Source organism: Marmota monax, unplaced genomic scaffold (assembly GCF_021218885.2).
Source record: "Marmota monax isolate L192 unplaced genomic scaffold, Marmota_monax_Labrador192_F-V1.1 WCK01_AAM20220418_F8-fsc00138, whole genome shotgun sequence".
Classification (NCBI taxonomy): domain Eukaryota; kingdom Metazoa; phylum Chordata; class Mammalia; order Rodentia; family Sciuridae; genus Marmota; species Marmota monax.
In genome coordinates this window covers 4,758,720-4,786,321 of record NW_026692763.1, presented here as the reverse complement: position 1 = coordinate 4,786,321, position 27,602 = coordinate 4,758,720, and the positions used below count along the sequence as shown (strand labels likewise).

The window sequence follows — 27,602 nt, the reverse complement described above, 5'->3', positions numbered from 1 at the left end:
CCCAGAGTGTCCACTTGTTGACCTGGGTTTATGAGGAGGTGGGATTTCAGCCTGTCACTCCCACCAAACTCAGGAAAAAGTCCTGAGGCCAAGGAGGAACCAGGACCTGGGAGACCCCAACCACAGGGCAGCCAGGTCTCAGCACCCCAGATCCCTTTCTTCTTCCACCAGTGGATGAGGGTGTAGTTGTGAGGTGGGGTCTTTGGGGAGGATCCAAACTGCTATTAAGGGTCCTAAGGAGTAGACACCCTCTTCTCCTCTGCCATCCACCACAGTGTCAGAGGGTACCTCAGAATCAGAGTTGGACTTGCTGCATGTTGTTCTTGGACTTCAGACTATAGAACCACAAAAGTAAATCTCTGTTCTTTATAAAGCAGCCAGTCTGTGGCATTCTGTCACAGCAGCAGATCAGGGGAAGCCCAAGGTTGGGCAGGGAAGACCACCACACAGTCACCTGGGGTGGGCCCACCCTGCTAGACTGGTCTGTCAGATTTCTCCCTGGCATCCAGCAAGACTGAGAAATGAATGAGTCAATGAATGGCAAGTAGTGACTGAGGACTGACCAAACACAATGGCACGGGACAGGTCCTCATAAACTGTCTGGCTACCTCTTTAGTCCATCTAGCTTCATGCATATGGTGTCTGTTGCCCATGAGCCCTGGGCCCCAGGTGGTGCCCAGTGCAGGCCACACCTGTTCCTCTGCTGTTCCTGCCTATGTCTTCTACCTCCCTGAAGTCTCCACAGCTGCTCCCACTCTCAATGCATGGCCTCGTTCCCAAATCTGCCCCACACAGCATCTGCCATCCCTGAGTGGGCACCAGGCCTCAGTCCACCAGAGTCTGAGCTATTCAGGCAGGGTGCAGCTCAGTGCTCCTTACAGGATCTCCTCCGAATGACTGGTGGACCCCCAGGAGCTACACTCCTCACACACACACAAATACAGACACATGTTCCCGTGTGTACATCCTGCATGCACAACGGAGAACTCACTTAGAAGGGTCTCCAGGGCCCACGGGTGGCAGGCTGCCCTTTTGCTATGGCTCACACCAAGCTCACTTCAATTGATCATTTGATTCTCCAGCTTTATTTTTTATTACACATGTGTCTCTATTCCTTGCAGAAAGTCCTGTTAGTCATCTCATAAATAAACACCACACATTGGAGCTTTTGCATTACTTTCCTAACTGGATTTGGAAAGTACAGTGATTTTTTTATTAGGTTTTTAAAAATTAGAAATAGAACAAAATAAGGTAACAATGAACAGGACAGAAATATAGAACATATCATATACAGGCAGGATTTATAGGTACCAGTCATGATGCAAAATACATTCCTTCCAGTATCTTTAGTAAAGAAAAAAAATTTCAAAAATATACTTGCTAGGGCTCAGCCTACAGCAGGTTAAAGTGAAAAGAATCTGCTTTCCATTGCTACAAATTACCTGAGAAAACAGCTCACAAGGAGGAAAGGCTTCAGAGGTTTCACAGTCTGTGGTTATTTGACCCTGCTGCTCTGGCCTGTGGCAGCAGAGCACATCATAGCTGAAGTATGTGACAGAGGAGCCCTGTGTACCTCGTGGCAGCTAGAATGCAGAGACAAAGCAAGGGCCAGGTCCCCCCAAACCTGGCTTCCTCACACCAGGCCCCACCTCCTGAGGATTCCACTGCCTCCTAATAGTGCCACCAACTGGAACCAACCTTCAAGACATGGGTTTCTGGTGGACACTTATGTAGACCACAGCAGGGTGCAGGTAGCCTCCAGAAGCAGGGTGTACAACTGCAGGGGCTCAGTCGTGCTTCACTGGTGTGCTGGGCAGACACTGGTCTCTGGCCTGGATTATGGGATCAAATATCCCAAGGCCAGGGAGATTTCCTAGCACAAACCCAGCTGATGCCAGCCTGAGGTGGTGTCACCCAAACTGAACCCCTCTCCTGCCCTTTTATAGTCTGAATGTTTGCCTGCCCCCAAATTCACATTGACTCCTCAACCACAATGCAATGTTATCAGAAGGGAGGCCTTTGGGAGGTGCCTAGGTCAGGAGAATGAACCCCTTCATTATATGCCTATCCAGAGAGCTCCCTGCCCCATCCCCCTGATGAGGTATAGTGGGAAGAGCAGACTCCAAATCTGCTGTGCCTTGATCTTAGTCTGCCAGTCTCCAGAACCCTGAATATAAATTTCTGTTGTTTTTGAGCTACTGGGTTTGTTTTTGTTGCCGGAGCCTGAATGAACTAAGACAACTGATACTGGGAGTGGTCAGGCTGTAGCAAATATGTAAAATGTGGAGGTGATTTTGAAGCTGAGTGAAGGGTATGGACCCGAGGAGGTCTGAGGTACCTGCTGGAGAAAGCCCACGTTGCCACCCACAGAACTGTGCTAAGAAAAAGTCAGGTGCAACTGGTACTCTGGAGGCTGAGGCAGGAGGATCCAAGTTCAAGTCCAACCTCTGCAAATCAGCAAGGATCTCTTTCAAAATTAAAAATAAATGAGGCTGTGGATGGGGCTTATTGGTTAAGCACCCCTGGATTCAGAGTCCGGTACCAAGAGAAAGAGAGGGAAGGGAGGGAAAAGTAAAGACTCAACGATACTTATTAAAGTGTTCCAAGGCAGACTATTCAGGGCATGAAAGGTATTGGGACCACTGCCAACCCTCAATACTGCATGGACAAAGGAGACTTATAGCCAAGGGGCAGGTGGAGTCAGTGGATAGAAAATGGCCACCGTGGGTCCACTGAGGCTCACATGTGAGATGGAGCAGGGACCTTCAGAGGTGAAATTATTAGATCACAAGAGCTGTGAGCTAATCAGTGGATTAATCTATTTGATGGATTAATAATGTGAATGGTTACTAGGTGGTAACTGTAGGCAGGGATGTGACTGGAGGAAGTCGATCACTGAAACAGTGTGCCCTTGGGGACTCCATCTTGTCCCTTGGCTTGCCCTCCTCTCCTGCCTCCCTCCTTCCGGACTGCCATGATCTGCGCAGCTTTCCTCTGCCTGTGCTTCTGCTCCAGTGTTCTCACCTTGGGCCCAGAGTAATGGAGTCAGCCAACTATGGAGTGAACCTCTGAAAGGGTGAGAAAGAATAAAACTTTTCCTCTTCCAAATTGTTCTTGTCAGAAATTTTGGTCACAGCAACAAGAAGCTGAGTATCACAATGACCAGGAAACACCAGGAATGAGGGGGACTCTGGCTAAATTGATTCAACAGGAGTCTTACTGAGGGCAGGCTGGGATGAACAGATGTCACCTCAGGGTCCTAGGGAAGAAGGGACTCCACCCAACAACTAGGGTGATCAGATATTGAGGGTGGGGTTCTTCTAAACTGACTTAGCAGAGCCGTTGCTAAAACCAGACTCTAAAGGAAGCACACAGCTGGGCACAGGAGAAGTTTCTGGAGCCTGACTGAAGTGGGGTCAATCAAAACAGCTTTGTCAGCTTCAAGGGTGATTCTGGTTCACGCCCAGGAGGAAAAGACTTAGAGACAGCCTCAGCCTGCTGCAGGTTACCTATGTAGCCATGAATTAGGGTAGTGAGGCCACTCTGGTAGGTCTCAGATGGGAGTGAGGAACATGACTGGACACGGAAAGAAAGGCCACCCTTGCTATAGGACAGCCAAGAGCTTATCTAACTGCTCTGCCCAGTGTTTCCTGACAGGCAGGACCTGGGAGCAAAGAGATACTTATTGGCTGAAGACATTTCTCAGGATGGTGCTGAGGGTGGGTCTTGTTACTGTTGAATGCTTCCCATAAAATGGGAGAAGAGTGATTAAAGGTGATAGAATTTTAATCGAAACAGAGGCATAACTTAAAAATTCAAAAAATTCTCAGTGTATTCATCAAAGGGATAAGAGTGAATTCTGGAAAGGAGGAGAGTGTGCTTTACTTAAGGATATTAGCACAGATCCACCCTGAGACAATACAAGAATGGCCTCAAGAGCACTGGAGAGCTATAACACCAGCCCTTTTTGTTTTTATTTTGAGACAGGGTCTCACTAAGTTGACAACACTGGCCTTCCACTTGCGATCCTCCTGCCTCAGCCTCCCAACTCACCAAAATTGCAGGTAAATGCCACCATAAAGATTATTCTTGAGCCTTAGGCCTCAATGTACTTTTGGGCTGTGGGCTTGCTTGGGACATTACACCTTGCTTGGGACATTACACCTGTTTCTTCCTCTGGAAAGGCAATTACTGCCTATGCCTGCCCCCCCACTGGTTTTGGAAGCATATATCTTGTGGGACCTTCCAGCAGCTCAGTAAGAGCACTTTGACTCAAGACGAATTGTGCCTGAGCCTCAGCCTGCTCTGATGGATATGTTCACAGGAGACTTTAGTCTTAAACATACCAAATTGGACTTTGGGGCTACTGGAAGGGAATGAATGTATTCTACATGTTCAAGAAGAATGTGTATTTTGGGAGAAACTGTGTGGTCTTAATTCTTGGTGAAAGGATTAGGCCAGGAGGGCACAGGCCCTATGGGTGGCATTAGTGATCTCCTAAAAGAGGCCCAAGGAGCACAGGTTGTGCCATGTGAAAGCACAGTGAGACGTGATGTGTGCAAACCAGAAAGTGGCCCTTTACAGATTCCAAGTCTGCCAGTACCATGACCTTAGATTATGAACCTGCAGATCTGAGGTTCTGCATGAATGTCGGCTGCACATTAATCTTGCATCACTGCAACAAAATGCCTGAGGCAACTAACTTTCTAAAGAGAAGAGGCTGATTTAGCTCAGTTTTGGAGTTGCAAAACCATGGCACCTGTCTCAGCCCAGTTCTGGTGAGGGCCTCATGATGATGGTGACAGAGACCTCAACAGCAGGGGTGAGTTGGAGCAAACAACACATCTTGAAGTGGGGCAGGCAGGCTTTTGCCTCTATAACAACACTCCCTGAGAACCACCCCAGAGTCCCCAGAGAGCTACCTTCCTGGGGCTCAATGCACTGACCCCGGGACTGCCCTAGGATCACCTGGGAACCTGTTTAGGGCAGCTTGCTTTCAGCTTATTCTTTTATGTCTCCAGATTCCTAAGGCTCTACATGTCATCCCTCTCCAGGGCTCTAACTCTAGTCCTGTGGGCCAGCTCTGCTATTCTGTGCCTGTCACATCTGGCTCCCTGGGGATTGCTTCCTGACAAGTAGCTATGAAAGAGCCTTCTGTCACCCCAGGGATTCCTCACCCCCAATCCCTTTCTCACCTTCTTCCTCCTGGCACCCCAGGAGCACCCCTAGCACAAGACCCCACTTTGGTGTAACTGGTCTGGCACTTCTGCCAGCAGGCAGGGACTGGACACAGCCCCCGAGTGTGCATCCCAGGGGCTGCTGCTTTCAGCCCAGAACCTGAAACACAGGTTCAGGCAGCCTCTGGCCTCCAGCCCTGGGTAACCCCTTTGCATTTCCAGGTTCTGGTGAGGCTTCTGAAGCTGGGCCTGCCCAGAGGCCTGGGCTTCCTGCCTCTAGTGTCCTGGGCCCACAGGGGTCCTGCAGCCACTTGTGGGCCTCAATACCCTCTTTGTTCTGGCAGCACTGCCATTGACTCAGCTCCAGAAGATTTCCCCTTTATTTAACTTAATTTATTTAATTAATTAATTTATTAGTACTGAGGATTGAACCCAAGGGCACTGACTACTGGGTTACAGACCTATTTTTATTTTATTTTGAGACAGGGTCTTCAAGTTGCCCAGGCTACTCTTAAACCTGTGATCCTCCTGCCTCTGCCTCCCTAGGTGCAGGGATTACAGGCCTATGCCACCGGCCTGTAGATGGCTTTTAAAGAATCCTCAGCATCTTCTGATCCTAGCGCAAAGTTTTGTCAAAAACGAAAGTCTATTAAAATTCTCTTACTTTCCATTTCAAATTAAATAACCCACTACTTGCCTTGGTGTCGCAGACCCGGACCTGAGGTTTCCCTCTTGACCCAACGGCTGGACTGCGAGGTTTCCTTCTTAAACCGTTGGCGGTGCGCGAGAGGTTTCCTTCTTGAACCTTTGGGTGCGCGCGCAGGCAGCGGGATGCGCGGGCGACCCCCCCTCCCCGCTACCTCCGGGTGGCAGAGGCTGCAGTTCACCCCAATGTGCAACACATCCTCGCATGCAGCCAGAACATGCTGAAGAACAAGCAGCATCTGCCAGCAGAGACTCCGCTCGGTTTCTTCTTATTGACTTAATTCATTTACTTAATATATTTGACATTTAAAATGTTTTATTTTTATCAACATGAAGTAACTGTACATGTTATGGGACTCGTGATATTTCAACCATGTATATGCTGTGCATTCATCAAATAAGGGTGGTTGGCATGTCCATCTCATTATTTCTTCATATTTGTGGTCTCTCTTTAAGCTGTTCATGAGAAATAGAATAGTATTGTGAACTACCGTCGCCCCACAGCGCTGAGGATGCCATAACTTGCTTTCTTATTGAATTTCAAAGATTCTTTTGAAGTTTGAAGTAATTATTGTGGGAGATTATCCATCCTTCCATGGCTCATGCATCCTATATCATGATCTGCCAATCTGTAGAGTGAGAAAAATCCACTGTTCCTATGTGAGCTGCTGGGGATCATGACTAATACCATGCACAGACACTTCCACCTGGGGGCAGCACCACCAGCTGGGATGAGCACTCTTTTTGGATCCTCCCCTTTGGACTTGTTATGGCTCTTAAACCCTCCCTAACCTCACTGCTCTTCATGTGAAATTCCCCCAAGCAGGAACCTTCTGTACCTTCCCCTTCCGTCTTTCCTTTGACTGTGTGTTAACCAATGAGTGGACAGTTGGTTCCTCCCCATCCCTCAGCAGGGATGGGCTGAACCTGTATTTTGCCCTTTGGCTCCATCATTGCTAACCCCTGCCTCCATTTGCACCCTAGGAAGCAAGGATGTGGTGAGGGACCTCCAAAATTTCTGGATGAACATCTAGTCTCTAAAAAGAATAAATAAACATCAATATGAAAAAAACAACTGTATGGAGGGCCAATAGGCAAAGACTCCAGGAGCAAGCACACCTCATCTCCTATCGCCAGGACTTTGCTCCATCCTTGTGGGAAAAGTCTAGGTTCAATAATTCAATCTCTAATGTTAATACATCAAGAAGTTTAGGGACTTTTTAGTAATTAGTTTGTGATCAATTGTTTCAAGCTGTCTAACAACTGAGGTTCTCCTTTTTTTTCATTAAAGCAGAAAGAACTTTTCAATAATATTCAATTACAAAAGTCATTTAAACAATCTATTGGAAAAGTGTTTAAACATGCCAAACAATCCCTTTGAACACAAAATTATAGCATTTTATAATACAATGTCTAGAATAAATCAGTTTCACAGTAACTTCATCTATTCAAACAGCAGCAAAGGAAGAATAAGAGGCCTTACAGACAAAATTTATGTCATGAAGCTCAAGCACCAGTGAACATTCATGTCAATATTTGATGTGCTCCTTAACTCTTCACATAACTATTCTAACAAGCTTGGAAGACTGGTCTTGAGTATGCAACAGATCAGGAAGGAGCAGGGAAGGAGATACAGGGAGATATTTGGATGTCAGAAGTTACATCTGACAGCAATAAAAAGAAGAAAATCATTATTAGAAGTTTCAGGAACATAAGAAGGCATAATCCAGGATCATACAGTATAGAAACAGCTTTACGAGTCCTGACAAATTGTACAGCATATCTACAACACTGAGGTTCTGTTTTAAACCAGTTTATAATCATAGACAAAGTTCCAGTTTTCTGTCATCATGCCTGCTTTGGACACTTCTCAGTTCCTTTGAAGTTTACCAATTTTATTGGTGGTTCAGGTATACTAATTGTCACTGCTGGGAATCCCAGCCTCCTAGGGAAGACAATATATCTTGTTGGGGGCAATGATGATACAATAATTTTCCCCTCTTGATTGCTCTGGCTGTCCAATCAGCTGGCTCTGTTCTTCCTTCATCTTGGATAGAAACTTTTCTAGTAATTCTTAACACTCAGCTCATGTGTGGTGCAGGAAGACTATAACAAGCATACCTAGTCTTGAGTGATAGCAGATCTACATCAGACTTGGGTGGTGGGTGCACTGGGTTCTCTCTTGACTTAGCCCCATCCTCTTGGCCCTAGCTTCCTCTTCCTGCAGCAAGTGAAAGTGGAACTGCAGGCAGAGTGGAAGCTGGAAAGGCCTTGTTGGCTTGCTGCCTGTCTAAAGGAGCTTCCCCCTGGCCACAGCAATTTTTTACAGCCTCTGTGGGGCCATTGCTTTATTGAGAGCTAAGTCTGTCTTTTCACGGGCTACTTTAAGTTCTTAAGACCCTGTGATTTGTGTATATAAAGATACTAAAAAGTCCTCAGAATACAGAGATAGAAGAGACTGGTGTCCTGGATTTGGCAGTCAAGGTAAAGCAAGCGTAAGTTTCAACATAGAAGGAAGCAGTTTGTAGAAAAATGAATGAAGGTCTACATGACAAAGGGAATGAGTAAATCTCTCAGTTGGCATTTGAGTGTGGGGGAGGGGTTGAATTGGGGTCCTTAGGAGGAGAGCCAAGACTGCATGCGAAAACAGTGCAGACTCAGATTTCTTCTTAAGAACAGCAGGAGGTTTCTTTCATTGCCCAAAGCACAGAGCACAGGCAGGGAGTCCACCCCTCCTGCTGCCTAGAGCAATGGCTGTGAGGAGCAACAAGGCCAGCTTGCTGCTCTGACTTGGTGACAGTTCTGCTGTCCTCAAAAGAAGAGGCATAAATCTTGGAGTGATGAGTTCCAATATTATGTCACTAATCAAGATTCTCTCAATGGAAAATACTTTCTTCAATTTTCTTTAACAAAAACCATGGTTGAGGGACGTTAGTTCACATGAATCATTATAAAAAGTTTACAATTAACATATGATATTGTTGTTGATAGTAAGCAGTTGTGCCCACAGAGTGTGAACATGCATCCAGTGTATATGAAATGCCCATCAGGCCATCAAGGACTTAAAAGCACTTGAGACTCTTTTGGTGCACAGGAAGTGTACAAAACAGCACTCTTGTGCCTGGCTGGTAGAAATGTGCAGTGTTGTGACTTCTTTGGAATGACATCTATAAAAATTAAAAACTCTCTGCCCTCTCAGGAATTCTACTTCTGTGAACCTTCCCATAGAAATAGAAATGCCAATGCACAAGAATGTATATGCCAGGATGTTTTTAGAATCATTTATTCAAAGAGTAGCAGTAAGTGGGGTAATAACGGATACAATGTGGTATATCCAAATAATGTTATTTATGCAGTCATTATAAAGTATTAATGCAAACTATACCAGATACTCAGAAAGAGCACTGAGCTCACAAAGAGTGAGCACGAAATTAAGTTCAGTGGAAATGTAGCAATAAACGCCCATTTAAAAAACAAACAAACAGTGACACTATATCTATTGTATATTTATATACTTGCATGTAAATATACACCTGCTGAAGATTTGATTATGGAAGGTCACCAGGTTGCCTCCATAGTCTGTTGGGAATTTGAGGCCTTATCTAGGGAAGAGAAGAAAAAGGGGAAAAAAGCATGTCTGTGATTGCAAAAACTATTAGGGCACATTGTTGTTCCACCTGTTTTGTAAATTGTGTGTGTGTTCATGAATCAGATGCATGAAAAGATGTGAGGGGTGTTATCCTGCAACTATCACTGGTTGGCAAGATTCCAGGTATTCTCTTTCTGTGTATTTTTACGTCATGTACCATGATTTGAAAAGAACCTCCTTTATTTTTAAGTCTGAGAAAATATATTTTATGTTTTTAAAGTGTTCATCTTATAAAAATAAAATGAAAACACATAAAAAAGAAGAGGTAGTGTTATTTTAACTACTCAAGATGTAGGTTTTTGTTTTGTTTTGCTTTGTTTTGTTTTCTTCAGTGCTGGGGTCCACCCCTTGCACAGGCTAAGCATGTACTTTATCACTGAGCTACTTCTCCAGGCCAAGTTGGCTTTTTTTTTTTTTTTCAAGGCAACATGTTGTCAGGGCCAAAGTCTTCTACAACACCACAGTTTTCCACAGAAGTATGCAGATGTGATTTCAAGCATGAGACCTAGGATGATGTGGTTGTTAGATACGGAAGGTGTCATGTTATTGCCTCTCATTCTGACAGTCCCCATGATAGCCTCTGAGGGTCCCGGATCTCCAGATGATGGTGTAACTATCTTTCCTGGAGTACTGGTTGGACTGAGCAAAGGATTTCACTTCTGAGAACAGTGATTGAAAGGCTGTGTAGCATCAAAGGTCTGTCTCTGTGTGGGCACTTGTGTGCACCTCACTGTCAGCCAGGGGCAGCACTGTGGGGTGAGGTGTGAGTGCCTGGAGGATCCCCCCCCCCCCGGCTTAGTGAGAGCAGCTCCTACTGACAGCTGGGCCACAGCCCCTCACCAGAGCCACCCAGCAGAACCTCTCCCAGATTTATGGCCACAGCAGCCTTGGAGGTGGTCAAAGCCTGCTAGCAGTTTTCAGGTGTCTGTGAAGGACTGGGGGCAAGGGAATGCATTTCATGGTAAAGGGGACAAGAATTTGCAGTGTTTCAGAAGAAAGGCCACCTGCCTCGTCACACCAGTGGTAAGGGTTTGCCAAGTTGATTTTGACTACTTCTATATTTAAGATTAAAACACATGTCATTTTAAAATTGTTAAAATTCTTCTTAGAGCACTATAACTGAGATTATCTATGATGATGTCGACAATAATAAGTTGAAAGGCAATCTTCAGAGCTGAGTTGTGACTTTATAATGTCAGATTTTATTATTTTCCTTACAGACATATCATCATATCAAAGTTTACCTTGAGCCTCAGAAGTCTCACTGAAGATGATTACAAAATTATAAAGTTAAGCTCTCTAATTAAAGAAACAAAAATTAATATACTAATGAGAAATAAAGGTAAAATCTAATAACAAAAAGTAAAAATATAAGTTCTGATTTCTTAAAGAATTTCTTGAATTCACTCAGATTTCTATTTACATATGGCTGCTTATTTATTTTTTAGTTCAGAAGAAAAAAGAATACAATTGCATATGTAATTCATAACCAACTCTAAATAAAAATAACATATGGGGACACACAAGAGTTGGAGAATGGAGGGATTCTATCAGAAGGTGTCATGGATCAAGAGACCTTTGGGTTTTAGGCAGGGGGATTGAGGCAGGAGCTCGGGGAGTGACAGGTGATAGTGGACATGGATAGGACAGTTTAAATTAGAAGCACCATCGAGGTACTGGATCTAGGCTAGCACGCCAGTTCTTCCTTGGTGACCCAATACATTAAAGCTCAAGAGGAGCCGAGAGCATTTGCTCCTGTGCAGACGTCACCACCAGAATCCATGTAATTTCCCCAGAGCTGGTTGGTAGCTGTCATCAAGGTTGTGCTGAACTAAAGCCACCATATGGAACTGAGAGCAACAGACAAATGTCCACATGAATCCTGGAAAGGACTTTCCTCAGGATGTGAGTTGACTGTGGCTCCTCTGAAAGTTGAGGATAGAACATTACTAGAGCAGCACTGGAGAGGCAGGGAGCTTTGGCAGCCTCAGCACCCTCTCCAGGCACTTCCTCAGGGCCCCCACCACCTCTTTTTCCTCAGGTTGTAGATGAGGATGTTGAGCGTGGGGGTCACTATGGTGCCCAGCACAACTCCTATTTGGGCTTGCTCTGGTGTGTGGGCAGAGCTGGGCGTCATGTAGATGGAGATGGCCTGGCCAAAGTAGAGACTCACCACCATTAGGTGGGAGGAGCTGGTGGCTAGGCTTTGTTCTTGCCTTTTCAAGAGTTTATCCTGAGGACAGTAAGGAAGATGACACTGTAGGAGGCCAGGATGAGAGGAAATGTGACCAGCAGAAACACAATGGTTGACCCAAATTTCACCATCTTGTAGACTGATGTGTCCACACAAGACTTCTCAGAATGGCAAGCATCTCACAAAAGTAATGGTCGGTTTCCCTGGAGCAACATCAGGAAAGTACAAGGGGTAGATGGTATGCACAAGTGCTGCAAGAGCTCCTCCAACTGAAGACAAAACAGCCATCTGCAGACAGACCTTGGGGCCCCTGAGGACTGTGTACCTCAGGGGGTTAAAGACACCATGTAGTGGTCCTAGGCCATGAGGGTCAGCAGGATGCACTCAGCAAGGCCCAGAGTGAGGAAGGCAAATATCTGGGGAGTGTAGGCCAGGAAAGACATGCTCCTTTTCCCCATGAAGCAGCACTGACTGGAGATATAAGCCAGACCCATGATAGATAGCTGGCTGAGCAGGAAGTACATGGCGGCTGTAGGGGCGGAGGCAGGGGTCTAGCCAGATGAGGAGGAGAGGGGTGGAGTTTCCAGCAAAGGTGGTGTAGAAAGGAGAATGATGAGGACCAGGAGGTTGGAACCTGGGGAAGAGCCCCGGCAGGATGAAATCTGTTGAGGTTTCATTCTTCTCCATGTTTTCATTCAAATGTTCACATTTGGATTGAAAATCTACAGGGGCAAAATAATACCACAGAGCTTGTGGTGCTTTGTTAACATAAGTTTTGTCTCTTGGTCAGCACCTCTTCTTCATTCAGTTTTTTAAGTCAGGACTTAAAAAACTCTGCATCCCCATAAAAGAGACATTTAAAATTTTCCATTAAACAACAATTCCCTTAATTAGAAATTAGCCAAGTCATATCCTACAGATAACAATCTCCCAGCCCATCATTCTTTCCTGTATTTTGAATTCTTGATGTTTGCTAGCTCTTGGCCTTCTCTAGTGTCCTATTTACTCAACCCGACCCAGAAGGCTGCCCACACTTCCCTTGTGGCCCTATATCTCAGTTATATTCAGGAAATTTCAGTTGTCAACCAAATGAACTATGCTGTTTATTCTGCTTTACCTGAGATGATCCAAAATTTGTATTACATTCAGGTTTTCAATTTTATTCTAAGTAAGAATAATTTATCTTTGTATTAAATACAATAATCTCCTATTTAACTACCTAAGACAGTGGGCATGTCCCTGGGTCTATATTTTTTCAATTACTATTCATTGGCCATAGAATAACATAAAATTTCTCAAAATATTTTAAGATGCCATATAAAGTCCCCAAAGAATTTTTAAGATATCATATTTGCAAGGGTGCTCTCTAAAGGCCAGAAGATAATAACTAACTCTTTCCCCTTAGGACAATGAAGACTTAAACCCTCATCTCATAACCAGCCTTTTTTATTTTATTTTGAGGCAGGGTATCACTGAGTTGCTGAGGTTGATCTTGAACTTGTCATCCTCCTACCTTAGTCTCACTAAAACCTGGAATTATAGGTGTGTGCCACCATGCCTGTCTCTTTAACTTTTTATGGCTTCCTTTATTTGAGATAACCAGTGTAAACAGAGCAGAGTTCTCAATGTGGCACTTATAGGGTAGAGTCATGATAAAGCCTTTGGTAGCACTTTATACCTGGAGAATTTTGTTTCCTTGAGGTATAAGGATCCTGGATGCCTTGGGGTCCTGGGCTGCTTTTTCTGGTGGCCTCTCCCTAATAATGCTTTGTCTTCCCAAATTTTTGGTTGTAAATGCTTCCCTCAGCATAGGGCTGTTTTTACTCTTTGGGGAATGAAATGAGCCTTGAGACTAACAGTCCTTGGTACTCAACTTCACATGTAAAATGTAACATCAACTCTATGATTGATGAAATGAATGCAAGGATTATAAGCTATGGGAGACAGACTGAGAGTGGGAAGGAGACCAGCACTTTGACAGTTCAAATTAGCACCAACTAGATGCCCAAGCATCGAGGACATATTTAGAGTGTAGATTGATAACCAGTTGCTGATAGTTCCCTGCTCATGAGCAGGCCCTTGTTCAATTGTCAAATTATCATTTTAGATAGAAATTAGAAGTGAATATAATAACACGTCATGTTTTATATAACAAAAATATTGTGAGATTTTATAGGAATGTGTGTAAAAGTGCTTTTATTAAAAATGTCTTGGTTCCTCAATATCTTTTTAAGATGAAAAGTCAATGTATAGCTCAGTGATTCAGTTTTTCCTGTTCTATTTGATCTATAAGGCTGCTCTCTCCTCTTCAAAATTAAAATAAATCAGTAGTCATTGATAAAGCTCTCCCATACCTATTTTAGAACACAAAGTTAAATGCATTACTGAACTACACAGCTAGCTGGAGACACACAAGGAGAACCACTGCAAGGTTCTGTAGAACTGTGAACACTCCTGTCCTCAGCCTGGAGGATGCTGAGCAGACTGGGAGGTGGCAGTGAGCTCTGCAACTGGCCCCCGCCAGGCACTGGCTGATGCACTACTGGGATGTGGAGTCTCTCTCCATCAGGACCCTGTTCTACCCCGTCACTTATATATTCACATACTAACCCTCACCACCGGACATTGGGTTTCTGCTTTCTTGCTCTTCCACTGCTGGAGAAAATACATTTCATAAATCATGACTTAGTGAGAGAGATCCTTCCATTTCATGTGGTCCAAACACATCTGCTCTTGCTTTTCAAAATCTTTCTGCCCCAACTCTGTGGTTCCAGACAATCAGAGTTAACCTCCTGCACAGAAAGCAATTGTTCTGTTAACAAGTAAGTTATAACATGCTCCCTCGGGTTACTGCTGCCCGATGAGCTTCAGGTAACTAGTCCTATCTTGTATCTCATGGCTTTTTGACATTAACTTAGTCTTGTCTTGAGAAACTTGACATCTGATATCTCATCTCAAAGAACTAACTACATTTCTGTTGCACACCTGGCTCAGGTCTGAGAATAGCATGTGGTGGCTCAGTAGCATCTTCTGCACCCTATTCAGTCCATTCACAGCTTCTGGTTGCTGCAAAACCTGGGAACCCTCAAGGACTGTCTCATGAGAGTCTGACTCCAGTCTTGAATTAATCACAGCCCAGAAATAAGTGCTGGGCTCTTGGAAACTTCTGATTAAGAATAGTGCTGTCCAGTGTTCTGTACTAATTGTTTGCAACATAACGCAGTTGAATTTTTTTATTGCCCCTATGGAAATGGAAACATGAAAGAAATTCCAGTCAGGCATGGAGGAGCCTGCCTATAATCCCATCTGCTCAGGAGACTAAGACAGGAAGGTAGAGAGTTAAAAAGCCAGTCTCAGCAATGGCAAGGTGCTAAGCAACTCAGTGAGACCTTATCTCTAAATAAAATTAAAAATAGGGCTGGGGATGTGGCTCAGTGGTTGAGTACCAAAAATAAAGAAAAAGAAAGAAAAGAAAAAAGAAACAAAATTCCATATTGAAAATGTGATAACTAACTACTTGGGTAATTTTTAAAGAGTGGAGAGGAAAAATAATTTTTTAAAAAGTTTATCCGTACAAACACAATCCTTTCCTTGAAGCAGAATTCAGAGTGAGAAATCCTGCAAATGTCACCAGGCAATCTGCTGCAGCCATTCCAATGTCACCTGTGCTTGAGCATTAGTTCATTTCACACTCACTTCACCCCAGAGAGGGTGAGGAAAACTGAGCTGGTGGTGTCAAGTTTGACTGTTGCTCAAAAATCTTATCTAAAGAAAAGCATTCGACAAGTCAAATCATTTTATCTCCTAGAAATGATTCTCAGGCATAGAGGTCCAAACCAAAGGAATGAACAATCTATTCAATGAAATAATATCAGAAAAGTTTCCAAACATGAAGACTGAATTGGAAATCCAAATTCAAGAAGCCTACAGGATGCCAAATGTACAAAAATCACAATAGATCAACATCAAGGTACATTACAATAAAAATGCCCAATATACAGAATAAGGAGAGAATTTTAAAAGCCACAAGAGAAAGGAATCAGATTACATTTAGGGGAAAACCAATTAGGATAATGGCAGATTTTTCAACACAGACTCTGAAAGTGAGAAGATCCTGGAACAACACATATCAAGTTCTGAAAGAAAATGGGTGCCAACCAAGAATCTTATATCCAGCAAAATTAAGCTTTAGTTTTGAAGATGAAACAAAAACCTTCCACCATAAACAAAAGTTAAAAGAATTTATAGCTAGAAAACCAGCACTACAAAACATCCTTGGCACAATTATCCATGAAGAGGAATCGAAAAACAACAATGAAAATCAGCAGAGGGAGGTAGTATACCCTAAAGGAAAAATCAAAGAAGAAAATCAAGTCAAGTTAATTAACAAAAATAAACAAATACAGCTGGAAATACAAGCCATGTCTCAATAATAACCTTGAATGTTAATGGCTTAAACTCACTATTCAAAAGACATAGGCTAGCAGACTGGATTAAAAAAAAAGATCCAACAATATGCTGCCTCCAGGAGACTCATCTGATAGGAAAAGAAATACACAGACTGAAGGTGAAACGGTGGGAAAAATCATACCACTCACATGGACTGTGGAAGCAAGCAGTGGTTTCTATCCTCATATAAAGTAGACTTCAAGCCAAAATTAATCAAAAGGGATAAAGATGGACATTATACACTGCTTAAAGGAGGCATACACCATCAAGACACAACAATCATAAATATATATGCCCCAAACAATGGTGCAGCTATGTTCATTCAAACAAATTCTTCTCAAGTTCAAGAGCCAAATTGAACACAATAATCTTGGGTGACTTTAACACACCTTGCTCACCACTGGATAGATCTTCAAAACAAAAGTTGAATAAAGAAACTATAGAACTCAATAATATAATCAATAACTTAAGATTTAACTGACATATATAGAATATTTCAACCTGCATCAAGCGGATACACTTTCTTCTCAGCAGCACATGGATCCTTCTCTAAAATAGATCATATAATATGCCACAAAGCAAAAATTAGAAAATACAAAAAAGTAGAGATTCTACCATGTATTTTCTCAGATCATGATGGAATGAAATTGGAAATCAATGACAAAATAAAAAATAAAAATTTCTGCATCACCTGTAGACTAAACAACATGCTAATGAATGAACAATGGGTCACAGAAGACATCAAGGAGGACATTAAAAAATTCTTAGAGATAAATGAGAACACAGACACATCATATCGAAATCTCTGGGATACTATGAAAGCAGTACTAAGAGGAAAATTCATTGCATCGAGTTCATTCCCTAAAAGAAGAAAAAGTCAACAAATAAATGACCTCACACTACATATCAAAGCCCTACAAAAAGAAGAACACATCAGCATCAAAAGCAGTAGAAGGCAAGAAATAATTAAAATTAGAGTTGAAATCAATGAAATAGAAACAAAAGAAACAACTGAAAAAATTGACAAAACAAAAACTTGGTTCTTTGAAAAAATAAATAAAATTGACAGACTCTTAGCTACGCTAATGAAGAGAAGGATGAAAAAGGTAATATCACAACAGACACTATAGAAATACAAAGGATAGCTAGAAATTATTTTGAAAACTTATACCCCAATAAAATAGAAGACATTGAAGGCATCAACAAGTTTTTAAGCCATACAACTTGCCCAGATGAGTCAGGAAGATATACACAATTTAAACAGACCAATATCAAGCAGTTTGTTTTTATTAGTTTTTTTTTTCAAATGGGCGGTTTGGTGTTATTATTCCACTGGAGGGAGCCAATTTTTCAACTTGGTCTTTAGTCTTTCTACTGGAGTTACTAGTTGATTCTGCCTTTAACATCATTAGTGATAAGGAACACTTCACCCATGGGTGTGAGCATCAGCTCCTTCCAACAGCTTTTTTTTTCCCTAGGTTGGTGGTAGATTTCTGCAGTCTCATATAATTTGCTTTGGTTTGAAGAAATATGCTCTAGCTGTATTTTAATTTTAATTTAATTTTTGATTCTTTCAGTGTCTGGTTTTCCTTCTCACCAGATTCCGTTTCCTGAGAGATGCTCATCTTTTCTCTGGATGTCATCCTTATTATAGGATGCCCCTGTTATTCATGCCCATATCATCCATTTTCATCTCAAACTATTCCTTTCAAGCTTCATGTTTTATGTATACTTCTCTATTCTCTCCCCTCTACTGATTCCCTTTCATTTTCCTATAAGATCCTGTGTCTTTCTGGGACAGATATTTTCCCATGGTTGTGATAATGGTGATCCCCTTTGGTGAGGGGATGGGCATCTCTCTACCTCTAGCACCCTCACTGAGCCCCACCCCTCTCTCACTGGACCTGATGCTATGGTCATAGAAGATACTTATATAGAGACTTCGACCTGGGTTTCAGTGAAAGACTGCAGCAGAATCCCCCATGTGGGCTTGTTTAAAATACAGATTCTTGAGCCCCATCCAGATCAGTTGAATTGTAAACTCTAGAGCAGTCCCTGAAATCTGCATTTTTAACAAAATTTCTGGGTGATTTTTATGTACCATGAAGCTGAACTTCTAGAGAAGAAGGCTTCCCTACATGATGTTCATGCAAAGTACAGTATCAGTTCTGAGAATGACTCAGCCATGGGTCTGGTCTAAAATTAAAGACAACTTCTACAAATTTCTCCAGACCCTGACTCCCAGGAGGCATCATCTCTACCTGGAGAAATGGAGACTGAAAGTCCCCTTCTCTGATCATTGCTCTTAGGTTCTATCACTGTCTTGGATTTTCTCTCTGGAACTTAACTGTGGTTCCCATAAACAGGGCATGTCAAGGTGAACCATTAAATTATTGAGGTGAGATGTAGAACCATAACAATGACCCATCAAATTCACAATCCAAATTCAGAGAACCATCAGAGTCTCTGGAACCAGCCACAGAGCCCCAGCAGATGTGCAGAGAGGCACCACTGGATCAGGACCAGCAATGAAACCAACACTCCCCCCTCATTCCCCAGGCAACACAAAGGGAGGACTGGCTCTATGAAGAGGAGCTGCGTCTGACTTGTATGATGGTTAAGGAGTGTCCAAAGAGCTGGGAAAGCATTATTTCTGAGTGTGTCTATGAGGGTGCTCCAGGAGAGGCGGCATTTGAATCAGTAAACTGAGTAATAATCACCTTCACCAATACAAGTGGGAATCAGCAATCTGTTGAGGGTCTGAAAAGAACATAAAGTGGCTTGAGGAGGGCAGTTTGCTGTCTCTGCTCAAGCTGCAGAGACACCCATCTTCTCTTGCCCTCAAACAGCACTCCTGGTTCTCAGGGCTTCAGACTCAGCCAGGACTTATAGCATCAGCCTGCCAGTTCTGGGGTCTTGGGTTTGGACTGGAACTCCACCAAAGCCAGGCTTCCTGCTGCTCCCACCCAATGGCTGAGCGTGGCAGGGGAAGTAATTTTAGTCTCCTCCTAGAATCATTCAGGAATCCTCAGGTGAAGAACTCTGGCTAGAGGACTCCCCAGTGACCTTGCTGAATTCATCTTAGAACTCAGACACTTCAGTCCAACCTTCCATTCCTTTATTTCTCCTTCACTCAAGGTCAGACCTGCCTCCCAGGAGACAGCTTTCCACCTTCTCCAGCTCCTTCCTCACTTTCTCAAGGGTCTTGAGAAATGTGTCACTCCGGTCTTGGTGTCTGCTTCTCAGAGTACCGCAGACTACCCTGTGTCTTTCCAGGGACAGTCCCAAAACGAGAGGTCTCTTTTGCCCTCCTCCTCTCTAGTGTGGAAGTGTGGAAGAGTCAGGGGATGTTGATGGGAGGGCAGACCAACCACTTAACAAAGAAAAATTGCACCAGAGTTAAACAGGCAAGGAAGACTTTATTCCAAACCTTTGAGATAGAGGTGAGAGATTGAACCCAACCCTGAACATAACAGGGACAAGTGAGGATTTATAACCAATTTTCAGGGTGACTTTCTAAAGTATAAAATTACCAAGAGGAACTTGGTTAGGTATCAAGAGTGAAGGGTGAGTTACCTGGTTTGGATATCTAGGCTAGGGAATTCTCAAACTGGTTTAGCAGGACTCTTAGCTAAAACTGGGCTTAAGGGTAAGACTGAGCCAAAAAGAGACTCAGGAGCCTGAGTAAACTTCAGTCAACAAGGGAGTCCCAAAGCAAAAGACTGGTCCTACCAGGCCAGCCTACCCCAAAGATTGGTGGGGACAGCTCTGAATTGAATGTGATGTTTAAAACAAACAAGACTGGGCATGAATGAAATGGGATTGTTTTAATAACTGATAGTGCAACATTACAGAAATAGACTATGATGTCATTATTGGACTCAGAAGCCCAGAGGGCAGAGAAAGGCTGATCAGCTCACAGCTGGTCAGTAGCATCTTAGGACACAATAGGCACTCAAAAAATAAGACTCGGGGGAAATCTGAGCACAGCCTGACCATACTCCTCAGCAAAGCCTTCCCCTGTGCAGGAGACAGAATAATCCAACACACACCAATGACTGCTGTACGCTGTTGGACCCTGAGGTCAATGAACAGATTTTTTAGAGTCCTAAGACTGAGTCCTCAACCTGGAGGAGTGCCCACCTGGTGAGAGAACATCTAAAGACAGATACCTGGACTAACAGGTGAGCTTTCAGAGCACTAGCAGGGTCTGAAAGTTTGGAGGGACAGTCGTTGGCCCAGCTGAATGGCATCCATGCCCCTACAGCACTTTCTCACACAGACAAGAAGTGTTCAGTCTCTACAAGCCTTCAGCCATAAGTGACATCTCAGCTTCTGGAAAGAAAGGCTGAACCCAGGAAGCAGCCAAACCATGAGGTACAGACAGACCTGGGGTGTGTGTGTGAAAGATGAGGCTTCACTTGCAGCCATGGTGACATGCTGAGAAATAAGAAGCCTTACACCACAGGCTCAGAGGATGTGCTGCTTAACATGAGTGGGATGGCCCCAGCCCAGAAGGGTACAGACATGGGTCCCAGGACAGGGACTGCCAACTGGGCAGGGAAACCAGAGAAAACTGGTATGCACTCTACCTGGAGCATTTGTATGCATTCAGAACCCCCAACAGTCTAGAACTTACCTTCATGTTGACATCAGCCTACTAGATTTGGGTTCCAAACTGAATTGCTTCTGAGCCCTTACGTTAAATGGAAATAATAACACATGTTCATGGGTTGTTTGGATAAGTAAATGAGAATAGAGTCAGTTCTGTTATTACACTTGTTTTAAGAAGGGGTTTCCCTGAGTGTGATGATGCACACCTGTAATCCCAACTATTCAGGAGGCTGAGGCAGAAGGATCTCAAATTCAAGGCCAGCCTGGTCAACTTAGTATGTCCCTGACTCAAAATACAAAGGGCTGGAGACATGGTTCAGTGGTAAAGTGCCCTTGGGTTTAATCTCCAGTACCACAATAAATAAATAAATACACCAACACAATTGATATAATAGGGAATGACTTGAGTGTAATGCAAATTGTACTTTTGATTTCACAATTCATCCATGAGAAATATGTGAAAGTAGAAAACTGGACCCAGCTAAACTGAACTTTACAGGCACACACAAAACATACATGCACCTCAAATATCTATCACCTACCTCTATATACCGTGTGTGCTACAGCCACACCCATCCATATCTGGTGTTATCATCACCCATCCAATTTCAGAAAAAAATCCCCTCTACGTCTTCATAATAATTCATAAGTGACAACCCTTCTAACACCCACCTCCACAAGCAAACTTCAGGCCTTTTTCAAGCTCAAATGCCTTATGTATTATAATATTTATGTACTTCCTAACCATCAACATGTACAAAATTATTACCATTTTTATTAAGTATGGTATAAACATAACCTTTTATGTTTATGTGTCACTGATAAAGTTTTTGAGTATTATGCACCTACCCCCACTTTTCCCATTAGTCCTGTGGTTGCATGATTTCACGCAGTGTTATTTTTAGGAACTAGAATGTCATAACAAAACTGACTACATATGTAAAACAATTACCACATGGTCAGCTAGCAATAAATGTCATCTGGTACCATGGTTATCATCATTATTATTGAACTTCTGGTGATTAAATAATACTTGCCATTTTTTTCAAAGCTCTTCTCCAATTATGAACTCATTTTTATCTTTATGCTTTACACATGGGTTAGATTTCTGAATATACATAAAAGAAAATGCAAATCATGGGAAGTAATTTGCCCAGGATCACAAAATGAATTCCTGTCAGTTATTCAAAGATTTGTTCCTTGTCTTCAATCTTCTTAAGAAAAAAATTATTTACAGGTATTACTTCTATATCTAGACCCAAACAGTGTAAAGCAGAGTGTATAAAAGAGTGTGGCCAGGGCTGGGGCTGTGACTCAGTGATAGAGTGCTCGCCTGGCATGTGTGAGGCACTGGGTTTGATCCTCAGCACACATAAAAGTAAAATAAACGTACTGTGTTCACTCACAACTAAAAATATTTTTTTAAAAAGAGGGGTGTGACCATTTGAGGGTCAAAGAAGAACAGGAACAGAGGTTTTTTAGTTATGAAAGAATCCTTAAATAAGTGAATCAGTAATTTGAGAAAGTGGGGAAAAGGAAGAAAATTGCAGGATAGAGATAAATCAGTGAATATCAGGGTCTAAACTCATACCTATAGATGCAAACAAATAATGGGAAAGAGTAAAATGGTCCAGAGGTGGACAATAAAGAATGGTGAAAACTGTGGTGTAATCAGGTCCCACCCAAAAAAAGACAGATTCCAGTGAGCTCTGATGAATTCACACCTGAGAAGCAGATTCAGCATCTGATTTTTTAAGAGAAACAGAAAATTGAGATTTTTATGTGAAATTTCTAGGTATATTTTTGAAAGTTGTGATTAGTTTTGAAACATTGATGACTCATCTTTAAAAAAATTTCAATGCTTTTCAAGCCAAAGTTAACAGATCCATAGGCCAGCTAATATGCAACCTCCAGTGAACTGAAAGGTGATACCCAGGCCTGGGGCCACCCGCAAAAGAAGCTGGAACACTGATGGACACAAAATATGTTATTTATTGTCAATTTCTGCAAAGACACATTTAAGCAACAAAATATACATTTGTCAACCTTTTAGAATTTGTTTTATACATTAACAAATACAATATGCTACCATAGCAATAAATTAAATGTACACTATTTACATTACATAGGCAGTCAGGATCTACAAATCACCTCCTCACTAAGAGGAAAGAAAGAAACGTCATCGTCACAGGGGTCACTTCCAAGCTACATTTCTTAGGTTCTATCACACAGGAATCTCTTCACATGAGGACATCAGCACTCCCTGAGCTGGAGTGTCGAAGGGTAACACCCATGACAGGGGAGAGTTGGCACACATGCTAAAGAGTGGGAAGGGGGGTTTCACCCCTCCAAGCAGAAATATCACAAAATCAAAGACAATGGCAATTAAATTCCAGTCTTCCAGCCAAACATCCTCTCCCCAGGGCTGATAAGGCACAGGACAGAGCCTCTGTCCCAACAGCCTCTCAGTAGGCAGGACTCCGCTGCCTGTGGCCCTAAGTGGGGGTATCTTCTTCCTCACAAAGGGGTACATGGCCCAGCTGAAAGGAGAGGGGTGGGAATAGGGGTGGATGCGGGGCTGATGGTAAAACAGATACTGGAACTGGGTAGAGGAATGCCCCCACAGGCCCCCACCAAGCTGCAGGGGCAGCCTTGGCAAACTTCATTGTCCTACCCTTGACTTTGATAAGGAATAGCTGGAGTGGGGGAGGAGCCAGAGGGTCCTGAACATGGATGACTGGCCTGGTCCCTTCCAGCCCCTGGAGCTGTAAGATCTACTTGAATCCCCCACCATTCCCCACAACACAGCTGAATCTATAGACTAAGAAACAAATGAAAAAGGTAGTGTTTGAGTTGGCACCTTCTAGGGTCAAGGTAAGGAAAGTGAAATAGGCCATGTCCCGGCTGATCAATTGAACCTAGGTTCCTATTAATCACTTTCCTTTAAGAATCAGAGAAAAATGAGAGAGTTTTCTTTTACCACCTTCTGTCTTAATTTGCAGCAAGGAAGCTGGGGGTGGTGAACTGCATCTGTGCCCTGGCCTCCGCCACCTTATAGACTGGAGCTGAAGACCAGAGGTCACTGAGGAGCAGTTCCCTGGAATCCCTTTTCCTCTCCATTCTCTTTGCTCAAATCAAATCCCGGGGTCCTCACTGACCAATCCAAGAGAAGAGCCCTCCTGACAGAAAATAGCAGAGACCAAGGACCCACCAGGTGCTGCACCTCCCAACATGGCTTCCCCCAAACCTGGAAGGTCCAGTCACTTTCTCTATCAGTCACACAGCTGGTGCAGAGGACAGAACCCTGGGCTGTGAGTTCTAGTCTCAGCTTTGCCACTAGCTGGCTATGGGTTCACTGGGGCTAAGGTTTCACATGTGGGTCATGACATGGTTGAATGAGATGGTAAAAGAAGGCAGAAGGCTTGGGCTTCAAGACTATGCCCCCAAAAACTGAACCACATATTTTCTAAGAAACATCATTTGACATTCATTAGCATAGGCAGAAACTCCACCTAAGACCTTCTATCTCAAGTTTTTCTGCAGCTGTTTTCAAGCATCAGTGGAGCTAGAGACATCTGGGTGCCCAACAGCACCTGCAAAGGGTAGTTTCTTCTGTGAGTCAGGTGGTCCCCAGAGACAGAGATGTGACCGGAAGAACCTCTCATGAAGGTCATAGTGGAAATGCCCCAAATACCAACATAAGCACCATCTACACAAATTCAGTCATAAGGGCTTAGGGGGCTTCAGCAAGTCTCTGAGCCCCAAGACTGAGTGTAGCAATAAAAGGACAGTCATTCTGGATCAGAATGTGGGGTAAGGTGGGGGACAGCCCTCCAAGAACCTGAGCTGCTGCCCATGGTCCAGGAGAGTGAGGGGAGACTGGGCCACATTCCCATCCACTTCTTCCTTGTCTCCACTAGGACCTCAGGTAGGTAGATAATGCATACTCTGGAAGCCAATAAATGGACTTTCTAAAGATGGAGAGGCATGATCTAGAGGAAGGTGGCAGCTCAGATCCTACCCAGAGTACCCCAACAGCAAGCCGAGGGTGAAGACCACCTCCCATGTCTGTACTTCTTCAGGAGCAAACCTGTGTCTGTTTTTCTGAACACACCCAGCCATCCTGCCCACCGGCCCAGAGCCAGGGGCAAAGCCCAACAGGCACATAGTAGCTGCAGAAGGAGCAGTTAGAGCAGTAGAGACAGGGAGGTATGACATTCCCATACAGGACAGCATGGGGACAATCTGGAAACCTCAAAGGACCCCAGAATGCAATATAACATGGCACAACCAACTGTAAATACTAGCTACCCAGAGAGGCGAGCCCGAAGCCTGTAATCATTTTCAAAGAAATGCAGTTCGACCTTTCAAGCTCCTTCAGAAACCCAGCCAACAGAAAGCCGCCAGACCTGCAGGCCTCGTTCCAGCAGTGGGTGCCACTACACTGACTTTCAGCTAAAAAGATCTTTTGTTGACCTCCTAACTAGAATAAATCTTACCAGACTAGTACTTTATGTAAGCACATGTCCCACACAGGGTAAGGGGTGCAGTCACTCCCAGTCTGCAGACAGGATCCAACACGAGAGTGGGAAATGAAAGATCAAAATTTTGTGCTAATGGCAAAAGTAAGGAGGAAATATCAGTCCAAAAAAATGTGTTGCATTTCTATGCTTTGACTTGGGATTGGGTCCAGATCCTTGTATAGATAAAGCACTTGATTAGAAATCTTGTCATCTGCTCATTAAAATGGGGAGCCCAGCCAGCAACACCCCAGCAGCGCAGCACTGTACCACCTATGCCAGAGGCCCTGTGCGCTTCAAGCTGCAGCACCACCCAGGGTCTGCTGTTCAGACTGTATTTGACTTGGAGGGTGCCTCACCCTAAACCCAGCAGCAAAAACACCCTGCAGACTAAGATAGGTGAGAGGCCAGGGGGCTTTCCCTCAGGACAGCTGGCTCATCCCAGAGAAAGTGGCTCTGATTGGAAAGGGTAAGAGGCTTGGGGGATGGAGCCCCAGACATGCCCAGAGGGCACAGTAAATGGAAGCAGCTCCCAAGGCTGCACTAGACACTCCACAGATGCCAAGGACATGCAGGGTCTGAGGGACACTGCATTCCTTTCCCACACTTAAGTTCAACCCCCACACATTGGCCTGACCAGAATCTGCCACGTCATACCCCCCAGCTCACCTCTTCCCCTCTCACTCATAGGGGGATTGAAATAACTATGTCTTCCACAACCAGTGGAGACTGGGACCCAGTGGAGGCTGGCTGAGCCCTCAGGCCCTGTAGTTTTCCTCAAATGCCCAGCATTGGCCTGTTCCCTCTCTCAGAACTCCTTCTCATTCCTGGCTTCCCAGCTGTTCCTAGGGAAACAAAATGTCTGCTCAAAGGGGCAAGATTTTCTGGTGCTTCTCCCACATCAAGGATAGTCAGGAATCTGCATAAAATTAGTGGGGAAAAAGTTTCAGCTACAATCAAGGAAGTGTGCAGCCCAGGTCTCAGACATACCCAGCTCAGTCTCTGTGCTTCCACAAGCCCAAGCCCCTAGCAACACGGATGACAGCATCCCTGGACCTTTCCCTGGGACTAGATCAGAAATGTTTTGCACAAAAGCAGGTATATGTTTGGAGTTCCAGAGATCAGGGACCAATGGAGGGTTTTTTTGGTGGGATAGGTGGGGGTGGGGGTGGGGATTGAACCCAAAGTTGCTTTATCACTGAGCTACATCCCCATGCTTTTAATTTTTTAATTTGAGAAAAAGTCCCTCTAAGTGCCAAGGCTGGTCCTGAACTTGCAATCTTCCTGCCTCCAGAGTTGCTGGAATTACAGGTATGCACCCAGCTTGGAGCCTATTTTTATCAGGACAACCTCCAAGATGTTGCTAGTCTTGGCTCCTGGGAAAGCAGCCCCTCTACCTCCACTACATCACTAAATGCACTGGTGGTGGTGAAGCTCCTGTCTCCAAGTCCAGGAAGGCACTGCACGGTGACCAAGGACAGACAGGGCCCACCTTATGTTCTGCTATCACCTCTGCTCTCCACCTCATCACCTTCTGCCTCTGAAGCAAATGAGCTCCCCAGTCTCTGACTGAGCTCCCATACCTAGATCCCTTCTTGCCCAACTCTCTGTCCTTCAGACAAAGCAAGATGATGACAAATGACCCAGACAGACATCACAGCTGGAGGTCAAGAGCAGAGGAGCCTCCAGGAATGAAGCCTTGTCCAGAAATGGGAAGATTCTTGCAGGGTATGTTGATAAAGGAGCCAGCAGGGCCGTGGTCAGGTTGGGACATGGCACAGGAAGCCGGTCTGATGGGCAGGTGGCCAGTAGGGCAACAGGCCTGTGATGGTCAGAGTAGCAGATGGCACCCCCAAACTGCTGGAACAGGAGCCTTCTACAGGACAGAACTGGGCTTCCCTGCAGAAGACAAGGGGAAGTGAGAAGATGAGCGAGCATTCCATAAAAGCAGGAAAGATAAATACACCGTTACATAACCACAGCCCACCAGCTGCACTCAGGACAAGGAGGGTGTCCAACATAAGGGTCCCTGACTTCATTTACACAGCCCTGGCAGTTGGGTATGAACATTACTTTGGTAAAGAGAAGCATCTGAAGCCCATGATAGATGTTAGAGGTGAATGTTGACATTCCCATTTTCTCTTCTGTTTTCTCATAAACAGGCTTAAAGTGCCCTTTTCCATGGTCCCTAATGTGACTCATCCACCTGAGATTCCAGGTGGGGGAGGGTCAGGAGTTCAGATGGGTTCTGGTGTCTTCACTAGTAGGAGCAGAAACTTAATCATGGAGGACTC

General features: G+C 44.1%; 1 protein-coding gene across 10 annotated transcripts in view; it reads right to left on the bottom strand.

Annotated features, from left to right (window-relative positions):
• Positions 1 to 22,760: 22,760 nt before the first annotated feature.
• Positions 22,761 to 27,602, bottom strand: part of Rap1gap2 (RAP1 GTPase activating protein 2) — a 208,584-nt gene continuing 203,742 nt past the window's right edge. For all 10 annotated transcript variants that reach the window (XM_058580094.1, XM_058580099.1, XM_058580093.1 and 7 more), the window contains one exon: positions 22,761 to 27,207. The gene's annotated coding sequence lies outside the window, so the exon portion shown is untranslated. The remainder of the gene's footprint in view (positions 27,208 to 27,602) is intronic.